At 37.1% G+C, this 11,400-nt stretch overlaps 1 pseudogene; it reads right to left on the bottom strand.

Moving 5' to 3' along the window:
* Positions 1-2,094: 2,094 nt before the first annotated feature.
* LOC132648865 (small nucleolar RNA SNORA17) lies at positions 2,095-2,236 on the bottom strand (annotated as a pseudogene).
* Between the last annotated feature and the right edge of the window lie 9,164 nt (positions 2,237-11,400).

Genomic DNA, 11,400 nt, shown 5'->3' with positions numbered 1-11,400 from the left:
TTCAAATAAACATTAGGTATGTCAGTATATAAATGACATATAGTAGAAACAGTAAATGAATTGTTCAGAACTTTCAAATACAGGTTGTCCTAAAAATGAGCTATTTTGTTTTTATTTTTGGTTATCTTAATATTTATTTATTTTTTGTTTTAAAAAAAACTTTTTATTGGTTCTTTGTGAATTTCATATCATGTGCTTCAATCCCACTCATCTCCCCCTCCCCTCTACCCATGCTCTACCTTTGCAACTGCACCCCACAACAGAAGGAAAATAAAAAGTCTCATTAGGAACCTATAATGTGTTACAGGGTTTATCCTTTGGTCCACACTTCTTTGCTCACAAATATTTGTTGCAATAACACATTGGTTTGGTACAAGGCCTCTGGCTTCTGCCTCTCTATCAGTACTGAAACCACTTTGGGATTCCTGTTGAATAGTCTGTTGTTTCTGTGTCATAGGGAGGGTGTATTTTGGGATATGTAGGAGCAGCCACTTCATGTACTCTGCCAGTTCATTGATGGGTAGATGTTGGGGTGGGCTATTTAAAATGCCCTGGCTCTGGGGTTGAGATGTACATGAGCTGATAAACCTGTCACCTCTCCCACTCCCACTTCCTTGGCGCCAGCTGATTGGCCAGGCTTGCAACCAGGGCCAGCTCTACTCTCCTGCCCAGGGAAGGTGCAGGGCCACTCTTCGGAGTGTTGCAGGTAGTGAAGAACGTGGCCAATATTCCTACCCTCATGATCCTGAAGCTCTTGCCTACCTTAGAAGGTGACAGGAAAGGGAGGGTAAACATCTCTCTTGCACGTAGATGCTACCACACAGCGCAGAGGAATCAAAGCTATTTCTCCCACACTCACACACTTGGAGCTAGCTCACTTGCAACCCTCACATCCAGGGCAAGCTTAATCATGTGGCCCAGGTGAGTATCAAGTGTGGCTCTCCCAATCTGATAGCCACAAGGCCAGATATCCTGCCTGCCATGGCTGGCCAAGGACAACCCTTTTCACCCAGGTCACCACATGGCAAAAAAGTGGTAGGGCCAGTTCTCCTAAGCTCACTCCCTTAGGGCTGCCAGTGTTCCTACAATTATGGTCAGCTCTATTGTGCTGCCCAGGTGAGGTTCACGGCCCACTCTCCTACTCTTGTGAACCAAGGTCCAGATTTCCTGCCTGCTGCAGGTGATGAGGAGTGAGGGGGGTATCTCTCCCTTGTCCATGCTAGCTAGTAAGAGATGAATAATAGGCCAGCTCTCCCATTCTTGTACTCTAGTGGATGGATGGCCCACAGCTCCCACCATGTGGGGGCCAGCTCTCCTGAATACTGCAGTTAGATAGGGGCTGGGTCAGTTTCTGTGTTCTCTTGTCTTCAGGACCAGCTCTCCTAGGATGCCCAGGTGAGGGGTAGAGCCAGGAGTAGGGCAAGTTCTACATAGCCCTCAGACAACATGTTCCCTGGAGGCAGCCCAGACCAGATGTATCCACCTGGCCTTTGCTTGTTAAGGCCTTTACTGCTGCAAGTCCATGGATTCAGATGTGGCCCCCAGGGGCAGAGCAGGCCAGGACCACACCAAGGTCCTGGTTGGTCACTGGCTGCTCATATCAGACTGTTCATCACTACCCTAGAGTCTCCAGTTCTGCCTCCTTCATTTTGTCCACACCATTTTTTTACTATTTCTTTTCCATGTCTCCACTACTTTATTGCTCCTCTTAGTGGTACCCAGGGTCTGTGGGTGTCTGAGGTCATCTCAGGGGTGGTCTCAGGAGTGCTATGCCCTGCTTATGCATTATGGCACATGGAAGAGTTCATCCCAGTCGTGGTATGTGTGCCCCACATCCAGGCCTGTAATGCACAGAACTGGTAGTCATCTCAGGCTATCTCAGGACCTGTGGCAGAGGACTGGTAGATGTTTCAGGCTTGATTCTCTCCCAATCTGCTCGAGGTGCCCCATGCAAGGTTATCTGTCCTGGGCTCGCATCTGCCTTGGTCTTTGGTCCCAGGCAAGATTCTTCTTGTCTCCAGTTTGTTTTCATACTGGGACCCAATAAAAGCCTGTCTGGCTCCAGAATGGTAGTCATCTGAGGCTTGCTTTGCTCATGGAATGCTATTATATATATATATATGCATGTGGGTGTGTGCGTGTGTGTATTCAGAACACTGAGCATAGGCATAGGCTGTCTCTTCTCTGACACCTACCAAAGCATATGTGACACATCAGCAATACATCGAGGGGCAGAAAACAATGAGCTATTTTCAATGTAAGTCAAATAAAAAAATTCTCTGTATTTCAAATAAAATAGCTAATATGTATATATGTGATATAATATCAAAGTAATTAATATATATGTATGTGTGGGGCTCATAGATAACAGTAAGTATTGTCAAGAACAGCTAAGAGATCAGGATAAAGGATAAGGCTACATTAAAAACTGACCATGAATGGAGAAAGCTGAGCAAGACTTTTAATAAACACATATACATACAAGGCTGTATAATTGTGTGTGTGTGTAGATAGATAGATAGATACATAGATACATAGATACATAGATACATAGATAGATACATAGATAGATAGATAGAAAAAATGGTTAGGTTATTCAATGGTTTCCTATGGCTACTAGAACAAATTATCACAAACAAGTAGTTTAAAATAATATGATTTTTTTCTTTTTACTTTTTATATATCCTGATTGAAGCTTTCTCCCTCAAATTCTCCAAGTCCCCCCCCCTTCTCCCTATGCCCTTCTCCTAGTCCACTGAAAGGGGGACTTTTCTACTATTGCCATCTGCCCATAGCTTGTTAAGTTTCATCAGGACTACATGGATCCTTTTCCTCTGTGGCCTGAGAAGGACACTTCAACAGGGGAGAGTGATCAAAGAGCAGTCAACTGAGTTCATGATAGAGGCAGCTCCTGCTCCCCTCACTCAGAGATCCACATGGAGACTGAGCTGCCAATCAGCCACATCTGAGCAGGGTCTAGGTTCTCTTCATGTTTGGTCCTCCGCTGGTGCATCAGTCTCTGTAGTACTTCCTGCACTCAGAACTTTTAGTTTTGTTGGTCTTCTTGTGGGGCTCCTGTCCCCTACATATCCCTCTGTTCCACCCCTCTCTTTGTCCATAACACTCTCTGCTTTCTTCCCAAGGTAGCCAACAGAAGTGGTGGAAGAGAGGAAACAGGATGGGAGCCTACTATAGAGGGTACTCAGAAAAGATTCATCCAACAGGGGATTGACTGAAGCAGATGATGACTTGTTTGTTTTTTTTTTTTTTGTTTCTTGTTTTTTATTTTTATTTTTTTTTAAACAGTTCTGAAATCTAGAGCTTGAGATCCAGGAATCGAACAATTAAATCTGGAAGTTGGTGAGGAAAAAGAGATTCCATTCCTTTCTTTCAGTATCCGATGGGGGACAAAAAACCTTTTGTGTCCCTTCATTTGCAGACACATGATTGCATTTTCTGCACTCATCTCTTCATTCCTCTTTTCTCTTGAAGACAAAAGAACCTGAATATTAGTGTCTTGCATAATCTAGTTTGACATAAACTTAAGTACATTATTATTAAGTAGATTTTATTATAAATCTCTATTTTTTTTACAATTATATGTGTATGTTTGTATAGATACACTCATACACAATTGTCTCTTACACAGAATGCTCCATTCAGTAAGGACTCTATTCCCTCTATTTCTCGTTTTATGGTCTTAGTTATGTATCATAGTTGAAATTCTATGCATTTTTCCTATTTTACAGTTGCTTAAGTCTACATTGCAAGTATTAGAGTCATTTGGTTGATTGATTTGTTGATTGCTTTTTGTGTTTGATGAATTATTCCTCCACAGCCTCTACTACATTATTAACAATAATGTAGTTAAATAATGTAATAACTACTTAATAATAACTACTGTCTGGAAAGTCTCTCTTTCCAAATGAGGTTCTGTTCTAAGGTTCAGGGTGGATATGAGTGTAGGTGAGGACATCACTGGACCACACATAGATCCTGAAGGACTTTCTCAGATTATTGCTAATGTGAAACATCTTAATATTTTTACTGGCATCAAATGCTTTTTGAATTGTAACAAAGCATCAAACTTCATGTCTTTTATATGCAGACTTATTTCCACAATTGTTTGACAACAGAAAAATATTTATTGACCAACCAAACATACATGTTAACAAAATAAGCAGTAGGAACTCCTACACAGTTCCAGTATTATTAACTAAAACAAGCAGACTGCCGAACCGGCATGACAACTTGAGTTGAAATTGTCTGTGATTATTATACAGAGACTTTACTCCTAGGTAGAAAGCTACAATAATTGGAAAAATACAGTGTGTTTGTGTGTGTGTGTGTGTGTGTGTGTGTGTGCGTGTTCAACAAAATACACAATAAGGATTTACTTATTCACTGTTGCAGGATCACAATCACCTAAATCTGAGAAGATCTACAGATTATTTCAGTATTAGAACTTTTAGAACAATTGTGTCAATTTATAGGAATAAAATATGATACATTATAAGTCCAATTTCTGTTATGCACAATATGGTATAAACAAGGAATTAACAGAAATAGTATTCCATATGTTTTCATTTCACTTAAAGGTCAATTTGGAGTAGCTATCATGAGAGAGAAAAGAGAGAATGAGCTAAGTGACCAAAGAAGTAGATAAGGTGAAGGTTTTGGATAAGGAATATCGACTTGCATTGATCACAGTGGTTCTAAACGTTAGAGTCAATGGAAGCCTAATGCCGGAGCAGGCAGGTAAGAGAGACCTTTACAGAACATTTGTATTATATTCTCAAATTATAAGATTCTCAGATTATAAGATTCTCAAAAAGTGATCACATGGCTATTTTTGTAATATGAAAACTCAAGATGTTGTTTATTCTTTATCTACATTTATGCATATGATTTTGAAAACTATAATTTACATAATACATAATTCACACAAGCATATTTACAGAATACTCATTTTCTTTCCCATTTTAGTACTTCCATGATTAAATGTTTTTACTATATATCTCTCTTTTCATTATTATACATATGTATGTATGTATATATATATACATATATATTCATACATTATTTACACAAAATGGAACATTCACTTCATGCATCTATTCACTCTATTTCTTTTTTTATGAACTTAACTATGTATTGCAGCCTTCCTATTTTATGTGCCTTTCTATTTTATAGTTGCTTAAGGCTACATTGCAATGATTAGAGTTGTTTGATTGTTTGTTTGGTTTGGTTTGGTCTTTTGATAAATTATTCAAATGCCTGAATGTAATAATTTAAGGATAAATCCAAGACTTGGTGGCTGCAAAAGAGTAAGGAGATCAAATCAGACAAACATATGTGAATGTGTTCCTGCATTTAAGCAACAAAACAAAATCAGGAGTGGGTATGCCAAGTTCATTGAAGCACATGTGAAATGAGTAAGAGTCCTCAAAGAAGATACGGCTCTTGGGAAGTCACACACACTTGAGAACTACCTCATTGCGTTTTCTAATACTTATTATAAGAAAGGGTCACCCAAATCCTAACTTTCAAACTAAGACAATTGAATCTCAGGAAGGCATGATGGATGTCTCAAAATGTAGCAACTTGTGTGCAAAATATGTGAACTGAGTGAATGTTTCACACAAGGCCAGGTCCAGACCATGTGAGTGTTTTCTTACTAGATAGTCTACAGATCCACTAAGCCAGAGTAGAACTTACCAAAATTAAAAAAAAAAAAAAAAAGATTTTAATGAACTGTTTTAATTGTTCTCCAAAGAGAAGGCAGGGATCAAGGGCCTTTACTGAGTAAAGTACTGAGTGATCAGAAAGTAAACAGTGACTATAAAAATATACAATGTCTAAATTTACCTAACTTTTTTGGTTTCCTTGGTAGTCTTCTATAAATCTGGGGATACAATGCCACTAAGAAGCGAAACAATATTAGTTGGAATATTAGTTGGTGGAATATTAGTTGGAAGAGAATGTTTAAATGTAAACCTTTCTCTGAACAATATTATTGATACATATGTAACAATATATATGATGGAGGCCAGCTCACAATAATGTTATTTTACATATAAATTAGGTAATATTTTAATTAGTAAATATAGTTGGATGTCAAATTGAATTCGCTTAAATATTAACAATATCTAATGAGATCCAAACACTGAACAGATTTTTTTTCTCAAGCCAAATGACCAGAAAGTAGGTTTTCTATTAGGTGATTATAGTAATATATTTATTCAAAAGATGTTTACTTATTTTTCTGTAAAGATGAGATGTCCCATCAAGAAAGTGTCTAAGCTCTGACTTCTTTGACTTTTGAACTCTTTTCCATTGCTGGTATTGTTTTGGAAGGAGGTATCACACAGGCTTAGAGGACAGTATACTATGGTAGACTCACTGGCTTGTCAGACCTATCATGCCTCTTACTTTTTTCAGAGGAACCTTTTTGCTTTGTTTTAGGTGACTGAAACATGTCATCTTCATGTATATACAATGTGGATGTTCTTTGTAAGTGAGACACCCAAGTTCCCTTTTCATCAATAAGGGTTATATACTTGAAAAGATATAATTCCCACTATTTAAGAAAAATTTATTATACGTATGAATGTTTTACTTACATGTATGTATATGCATAATGTCCATTCCTGCTACCTGTGGTTTTTAGAAGAGGATTCAGCTCCCTCAGAACTGGAGTTATGGATAGGTGTGGGGATTAATATAGGTATAAAAACTGACCCGGGTCCTCTGCAAGAGCATTAAATGTTCTTGATCGCTGAACCCTTGCTCAAGACCCAATAATTCCCTATTTCATTCCCTGTGATGGAGTGATTTTCACTTCATAAGACACTTGATATGACATATGGATTTGAGCACAACAACAAGATGCCCTAGAAGGAACACTTTCATATTACTCAGGTTTGCTTCTTATTGTTTTTTATTGTTGTTTGTTTATTTGTATTGTTTATTTTTATCTTTCACTTTCTGGCTCACCTATCCTAATCAACTAATCATTTTTTATTTTATTATTATTTTTTTTATCAGTTACATTTTATTAACTCTGTATCCCAGCCGTGTCCCGATCCCTCATTCCCTCCCAGTTCCTCCCTCCCTCCCTCATCTCCACCGTGCCCCTTTCCAAGTCCACTGATAGGGGGGACCTCCTCCCCATTCATCTGATCCTGTTTTATCAGGTATCTTCAACTAATCATAAATAAGATACGTACCCCAAATATAACCCAGCTCTAAAAACTTTAGCTTTGCGTTCATGAGAACTTAGAAAATGCAGTTGCTTAATTTTAAATAAGATATTGAAGATTTAGTATTTAGAAGCAGAAACCTTTGTCACTTTTGAAAAACTGACATTGAAAGTCATATTTATGGTGACATCAAAATTCCAGTGACTTTTGCCTGAAGTATTGGGTGATACAGCATTAGGTGAAAAAAAATGTAAATATAGTAATTAAGATGTTGAAGCAGGAGAAGCAGGAGTTTGAGGCCAGCCTTGAGTACAAAGTGCAGTTACTTTGCATGTCTCCCCCAACCCCCCGGGGTAGTTAGACAGTTCTGGGGAACACTATAAAATTTAGACTTACCTTTCCAAAGACTGAAGTTCTTCACAGAAACCTAAAAAGAAGCTACATACATATCTGTCAGAATCAAAATTCTGATTTCCTAAGAGAATTGTTTTTATTTGTGGAACAAAGCAATATCCCATTTAGTATGTGCTTTACCATAGAGGTCCTCTGAAAGGCTCCACCCAGCAGGGGATCAATGCAGAGGCAGAGACACACAGCCAAACTTTGGACAGAGCACAAGGAGTCCTATGGAGAAGGCAGCAGGGGGCAGGTTGAAGGACTCAAAGGGGACAGGAGCTCCACAAGGAGACCAACAAATCCGAAATATTTGGACTCAGGGGCTCCTGCAGAGACTGATGCACCAACTAAGGACATAGAGGACCTAGACCCCTGCTCAAATGTAGCCCATAGGCAACTCAATCCCACGTGGGTCACCCAATAAGGGGAGCATGGGTTATCTCTGACATGAACTCCTCCAGTGCCTGCTCTTCAATCACTAGCCCCCCCACACCCTCTCAATGCAGCAAGGAGGAGGAACCAGTCAGTCCTGATGAGACTTGATAAGGATCAGATGATAGGGGAGGAAAACTCCCCTTTTCTGTGGACTAAGGGAGGGGATGGGGGGAAGAGGAAGGGAGGTTAGGCCTGGGAGGAGATGAAGCTCCAATTGGGATATAAAATGAATAAATTGTAATATATATTACACTGAAGGAAAAAAAAAAAAGACTTATCTGTTTTTCATGTCAAGAAGTGGTAGAGAAACCTTTATGGACTTTTGCACTTTTGACTATACTTTGTCAAACTCTGCCTTACACTTTCTTGTTTTCTGCTGGCTTCTCAATCTATACAAAGGAATAGTACAGAAGCCTGCTTAAAATGGGAGATTTACAATAAATGAATATGTGACAGTTGGGATTAATATTAATATGAAGCTAAATATGAGAAATAAATATATTTTTCTTCAACCCCATAGAAGATAATTCTGATATATATTTTATGGCAATCCACAGACTATATAACTACGGAGAACCTAAGTACCCAATGATGATAACTAATCTGTTAGAACAAATTGGTGCCTTCTTGTATTCTCCATGTTCTTCCAATGATTCCTACATTGTAATCAACACAGAAATATTTATTTTACTGGAGGTTAGAGATCAGGCTTAAAGGATAGAAAAAAAATAGGTTTGTACACTGCAATTAGTATAGCTGAGGAGAATATAAATCTAACTGACCATTATTTGAATAAGTAGGCACTGAAATGATAGTTGCAATAGAATATAAAAAATTCTATGAGCACATATATCAAATGGCCTTATTGCAAACGGTTTTAAGAAAGTTATATACAAGTTGAAAGCTGAAGAGTCATGAAGAGTTAGTCATACAAAGAAACATGACAAATATTGTGAAGAATATAGAAAGCAAAGCTGAAAACATGGATAGACTAGATTGATGATTCCAAAAATTTGGAAGAGGAAGGTGAGGGATCTAGGGCTTTGGGCTCTACAAAATAGTTATAGAGGATTACAAAGATAATAGGTCTGAAACATTAGTCTCTAGAAATGAGATGTGGGTTTACACTTTTCACAGCTGTGTACACTATGCAAATAATAATCAAAAGAAGCATCATATCATGCAGTATTCCAAAAAAAAAAAAAAAAAGAAAAAACAGTAAAAAACAACTCATGCTATTGTTGGCGTCCAGGCTCTCAGGATGGTCAGCATCTCTGATGGTAATAAAGATGGAGTTTATAGGAGAAATGTCTTTCCTCCTCATTATAGCTGTTATTTTAACTTATAAAATTTCTTCATAGCAATAACAAAATTAATATTTAGTTGAGTAACTGAGAGAAACCTAGTACATTATATCTATATTCTGTTTTCTAGATCTGTTAAGATCTAAAATGTTCTTGTAAACTACAACCATATTCTATCCTCTGATTTAGAAACTGAGACAAAACCATAACGTACTTTTAACTAGTATGTTTCTTTTCTAAAATTAAACTTCCAAACAATTCATCCTAAAACTATCTTTTTCTCACAACTCTTCTGATAACTATATTATGTAGTTAATATTCTAATATACTAGTTATAAACTAAATTTGGACTGTTTTATCAATTCATTTATAATAAAGTTATTCATTGTACATTTTAATATATTTCAGATGATTTGAAATTAATCAGCATTTCCAGATTGAATTTTATGAGTTTTTATTCAAAGAATTAAAATAATTAGAACATTTTACTGAATAATTATAGAAGACTTGCATATAAAAATTCAAAATCTGCTCAAATAAATTCAAAGCAACAATAATTAAATATCAACCAACGTGATGAACAGTTTTAAATTATCATGTAAATTAATATCTTTTAAAGATACATTTTAATTAAAATTATGTTTTATTAAATTTTAATGACATGAGGAAATTGTAGGTTAAAGTGATAATGCTGAAGAAATGATACTGCTTAAATGGTTTCAGTTGTGGAAGAGCAAATATACCAAGGCTCTTGGATCAGGAATACATAGGGCCTTCCCCTCTCTCACCTTCCTGTGTCTCACTCCATAGGAGACTGCCACCTTTGACTCTATTGCCTTCCAATGGTGACTGCCAGTTTCATCTTCCACCTTCCACAGGAGACTTCCATCTTCAACTCCTCACCTTCAATGAGAGACTACCATCTTTGCCTCTCTCACTTTCCGTGGGAGTCTCCCACCTTTGCTACCCTCACCTTCTGTGGTAACTAGCCACCTGCAAATTCTCTAGCCCAGCCTTGCTGAAACTGGTCATACTGCCCTCACTGTAAAAAGCTTCAGCCCAACATCTGGGCAGGAGAGACCTTATGCTACACACAGGGCCCAGGAGAATCTGAAAATGTATGTTCTGCTGAATCGTGTCCTTTAGCCCTTTAGGACTGTGTCTTGCTCTATCCAGGCACATTTATGCTGAATATTCATTGTTCTTCCAGCCTTGAATCAGCATTTTCCAGGCTTTGGATATTCGTTTTAATAGCTCCATTCCATGCAAAACTTTAATTAACTAAACTTGTGAAGATACAAGTTCTTTTCGTTCTATCTTCTTCCCGTTGTAAAGATGAGCAAGCATTTATAATAGGTGGAATGACAACTACATATTCTCACCTGCATTTTCATGTGCTTATATATTTCTCTCATCTTTTAATTCATATTATCTATTTTTCTGTCTTTCTTCTTCATCCATCTTTCTCTTCTGTCTCTTCACTGAATTTTACATATCTACATAATAGACTTTACTCCCTTAAATATTTTAATACAGAGAAAATACTACTAAAAAACTGTTTTTCTTTCAGTAATTTTGGGAAAAATGATTGATTAGCAAGTATGATTCAATTTGGTTCCTTTGTGTCACAGCTGTGTTCCATAGAATCTGAAATCCAGACTTTTTTTTTTTTTTACAGTTAATGATTTATAATCAAACTAAATAAAGTAAAATTAATTTTCAGTAATATTAATCACATTTCAAATTATCAAAAAAACTACATGCTACTTCTGTATGTGACATTACAGAAGACAGGATATTTCCATATTCATAGAAAGCCTTATTTAGGAAGCATTTTTCTCTAAATCTTGTAGTAAGTAATTTAGTGAAAAGAAAAACCCTTCCAAACAATCTTACATTATATTTAAAGCAGCTATAAGTTTATATTTATGGCAGTTGAGCAGATAATCTGGAAAATGGACGTCAGTTGATAATTATCCTCAAATCCTTACATTATCCCTCACACACGTTCCCTTTCTCTCTACATACTGCTGAGCTGCATGTAGTGGAGTCCTTTTTCTAAA

The sequence above is a fragment of the Meriones unguiculatus genome, chromosome 17 (genome assembly GCF_030254825.1).
Source record: "Meriones unguiculatus strain TT.TT164.6M chromosome 17, Bangor_MerUng_6.1, whole genome shotgun sequence".
Lineage (NCBI taxonomy): Eukaryota > Metazoa > Chordata > Mammalia > Rodentia > Muridae > Meriones > Meriones unguiculatus.
This window is presented reverse-complemented; position numbering and strand designations above follow the sequence as displayed.